The following is a 4,309-nucleotide window of genomic DNA, read 5'->3' as shown; positions in this document are numbered from 1 at the left end:
AATTCCCACCCTGGTCAGAGTTTTTCTCTGTCCTTGTGTGGGCCCATTCCATTTAGTAGGCTAACGCTCACATGGTTCATATGGGGTAGAAACTTAGCACTTCACATTACACTCTAATCAGTTAAGTCTGTTCAAATATAAGTGCTACACGGGCAACGTTTTGCAAAAACCTAATCCTTCCCTGTAATCCGTCAGTGGGTGGTCAGACATGTTCACGGGTGCTCATGACAATGACAGCAAGGGAGAAAATACAAAAATTGACACTCATATTTCCAAACCATGTCACCATCAAACGTTATTAGTATTAATGATACATTTCTATGTTGCTGCCAAGTGTCGGCCTTAGTTTACCTGAATTCTCCTTGACTTATAGTCCCACATTTCAGCTGCTTCAGAAAAGTGAGAATCGAATAGTTATTGTCATGACTGCCAATCTCTAGAAAAAATAGTTGGTTTTGTTGCTTTTAGCACATTAATAAGCAAGAAAGAAAAGTTAAGATGATTTGATCTTCTTTTTTTTTTCTTTGGTGCAGCAATTTTGCACAACAATTGCAGCATCCAAGGAAAGGACACTGGTGCGCGGTGGAAAAGGAATCGACAGATAAACGGGAAATGGCGTGGAATGTGGACTGACAATAAAACTCGGAAGGCGTGGAATGTGGACTGACAAATCCTTCCATTTATCTTACCCATAACCTTATATATTTTAATTCAAGCAACGTTGACCACAATTCATGAAACAGCAACAACAATATTATAAACTTAATTAATAACAGTAAAGAACTAGTCTCTTGAATGGGCAGAAAGCTAATAAAGAACAAGTATGTCACTGTACAAGGTAATTCAAGGACTATTTCACACTTAGGCGACGATTGGGGATGCCCTGGGTGAAAAACGTCAGATGCAATTGATTTTTCATGGTGTGAGGGGTCAGTGTGGTTCGAGTTCATGACTTACGAGGTTTATAGATTTTAACTCCCCTTATATTGTTCATTATTTCTATAATTCAAAAAAGGAAAAGTGTTGTAGTTTCCAATCAGCTGATTTCCAGTAGATTTCACCTGTTTGAAAGAAACAAAACTCATTGCAACTTAAGGGTCTTAATTCATGCGCCTGGATAAAGAAGGAAACGCCCTACGGGTTCCCAACAATTAGCACGCAGGATTTTTTTCTGAATGCCAACAAAAAAAAAACAAACGTTTTGACAAGCAGTTGTTGCTTGAAGCTGTAATGCGTCAGCTCTGGCATTTTTTGCTAACTTCAATAAGTGGATCTACCGGAATGGCGTATTTAATCATTTGCACTGAGTTCTTTCTATTGTAGCTAAACATGCTACTTTCTGGGGTTTCTATACCGAGAAAGAGCTTTGTCATTCATGGCGCTGTGTTCAAAAAAATAGAAAATGACTTGAATATGCTAGACAAATCATTTTAAGCTCAGCTCTTCAAGGATGGTGTGAAACGTTCCCTTTGGTAATCTGTAGTGTAAGACACCCTGTGAGTTTAAAAACTGTTTCCCGTTCAGGTTTTTCCCAATTGAAAAACGGAAAAGTCACAGGGTCTGCTAAGCAAGACGCAATAGCGAGGAACGCTGCGTTTTTCTCATTCTTTCAGCACTCAGTGTTAGTCACACATTTTCAGGGCCCCCGACGGGCAGCTCCGTGTTCCTTTGTTTCCTTTACAAATGTGTCCTTCTTCCCGAAATTACTTTCAAAAACCCCCTTTTTTTTTGTTCTCGAGCTTTTTGATCCCGAAAATGGTCTATTTTCCTTTGTTAACCTAAGACTTTGTCTTTGTTTCCCCGTTGCCTCCGTTCCAATTAGCCATGTTCCTCTGTTCCCCAAAACCCCTGGGAGACCCTCATGTTTGAATGTGCGTGATGTTGAGGGACTTGATTTTTTTAAAAATAAATGACAGCCGCGCTTGAGTCCATTTTCCGTATTAACTAAGGGGCATTTTCATGTGCTTCCAATCGCTGGTGAAAACCATTGTAGCTAGGAATTTATATTTATGGCTCTGTGTGAATCTACCCCAGGAACCTAGCCACATATTGAAAGCTGGCTTTGTGATGTATTGTGCAGGCGTTTTTGAAAGTCTGTTTAAGCAATAATTTGCCGTTGTTATTCCTTCTGACGTAAAGTGTGGTAGGGTTATAATTAAACAAATACAGCGCGGTAAAATACGATGTATCTAAAAGGTCGTCCTATTGAGAATTAATTATATGATCAGTACGATTATTACGTATCAGAAAGTATAATCGGTACCGTAGTCTTAACTTAAAGCTGAGATCAAACCCTTCCGCTTTCATTAGTGAAAGAATTTTCAGCAGCAGATGCAGGTCGGCATAGCATTTGTAATAGGCAATCAGTCACTGGTGTGTTGGGTATTTATTGTACAATATGCCTAAAAGATCCTTAAATAGTCAGATTTAATACTGCTACACAGCAAAAAATTGACGTGCTGTTTACCCGAAGAAAGGATAAGGCACCGTTGAAAATCTGGGAAGTGGATCATGCTTTGTATCGTTTACATGCCAACGAAGATGAAAGGATCTCCATGATACGGTTCAGAGCCATCTTTTTCATTTGTCAACAAATCCTGAATTTCAGCCGCCTCCTCACGCTCCGGAATGGTACAAATCCGAGTAGGGGTCACCTGCTCGGTACTCCAGAGGTTTCTTCTTCACTTTACGAGAGTGATTTTTCTTGGCCTTCTAATCCCTAACCAGAAATAACAAAAGTGTGTTTGGGTATACACATTTTTTAAGGACAAATCTAGGGTTTAACTGTCACCAAAAAAACGAGCTCCTAGGGCACCGAACCGGAGATCGATCGACGAATCGCGAAAGAAGGTGGAGGAAGGCTCGTATTTCTTGTAATAAGCACTCGGTTTGGTTCGGGAAGCCTTTGCAAAATCACCATCGATAAAAAAGAAACTTTCTAAAGGAAGACAGGTTTCCATTTTCAAAAGAAGTTTCACGACGAAGACTAGGTTCTCCGCTGGCTTCCTCATGTCGACTTTTCTACGTCCTCAGTTTAGCCCTTGCCAAACTATCGAACAAAGTTGGAGTCCCCATGCAACATTGTTGGATGTATTAATGTGAGTGGTAGTGACAAAACACTATCCAACATGGCTTCCCGACACTGTATTAAAGTTCAAGTTGGCCTTATATTTAAACAGGACGCTAACACTCAAACGAAAAAAACCGCTCGAAGCGCTGTGTTTACTGCATCTGTTGAGGACGGAAAATGCTCGATTCAACACAGAAAAATCCAAAAAAATGGCCTCCTACGAGAACGTGAAGAAAAGGATTATGTTCACTGCAAAAAACATCTGCGTTTCGGAGATGATGAGAATGAGCTCGCGTGAATTTGCAAAAAATTTTTAAATGCTATTGAAACCAGAAATCTCCAAACAGAGCGATAGTGATTAGGGGACTAATCAGTGCCCCAAAAGTGATCATTTTTCACGCAAGGACAGACAACTGTGGGTCTCTCTCAGATTTTTTAACTAATCGTCTCTAATTGTGAAAAGATACTTAGCAGTGTGAATGTAGTAGTGCCAAGACAAGTTAAAAAGGAAAACAGCTAACATCCAGTTGCCGTCTGTGACTCTGCAATGTCATTGTGTGCTTACATGTAAGCTCCGTAATATGACTGACAGTCAGTCAAGCAGAATGACAGGAACTTGAGTCAAACCTAAAATTCATATAGTAACTGGGATTTTACAGTATGATTTTTTTATGAAGACAAACTTTTGTTTTTGTTAGATCTGAATGCCAGCAGAAGTCAGATTTTCTCCATCACTTAATGTTTTCTCAATGTATTTATCTACAAAAAGGTTAATTAAGCATCATCTCTGCAGCATTATTGCACTAGTATTGCTTCTTTGTGACTGTTGTGGGTGTAATAATTGTTTGGGATGCTTGAAATTTCATGTTGCGCGGCCTCAGACAAAAGAATGAAATTTTAAAGATTTCAAACACTTGCTCTTAACTTTAAGAGCCGGCAGAAGTGGCTGTTTGACAAAAATAGATCTGAGACATCATTTCTTTGCTGTTGAAGGAAATCGCAAGGCATCTGCAAGAAAAGGAATCGTTAAAATTGGAGCGTGCAAGGCAACGTCGTATAGAACGACAACAAAAGGAAGAAGCAGAGGGCAAAATGCTGAGTGAAGCTCTTTCAAAGCTAAAAGAAAATGGAAAAAATCGTGTGAATCATTTTGAAGTGGCTGAAATTCAGACAGGTTAGTCAAACTCTTCTAATCAAGAATCAACCCAAACAACCTTCTAATAATACTTCCAAATGTTG

General features: G+C 39.4%; 1 protein-coding gene across 1 annotated transcript in view; it reads right to left on the bottom strand.

Moving 5' to 3' along the window:
• The window catches only part of LOC137999996 (WD repeat-containing protein 82-like), a 169,404-nt gene extending 165,744 nt beyond the window's left edge, over positions 1 to 3,660 (bottom strand). Inside the window, exon 1 of the mRNA XM_068846075.1 lies at positions 3,655 to 3,660. The gene's annotated coding sequence lies outside the window, so the exon portion shown is untranslated. The remainder of the gene's footprint in view (positions 1 to 3,654) is intronic.
• Between the last annotated feature and the right edge of the window lie 649 nt (positions 3,661 to 4,309).

Source organism: Montipora foliosa, chromosome 4, assembly GCF_036669935.1.
Source record: "Montipora foliosa isolate CH-2021 chromosome 4, ASM3666993v2, whole genome shotgun sequence".
Lineage (NCBI taxonomy): Eukaryota > Metazoa > Cnidaria > Anthozoa > Scleractinia > Acroporidae > Montipora > Montipora foliosa.
Note: the sequence above shows the minus strand (reverse complement) of the source record. Positions and strands in the feature narration are given on the sequence as shown.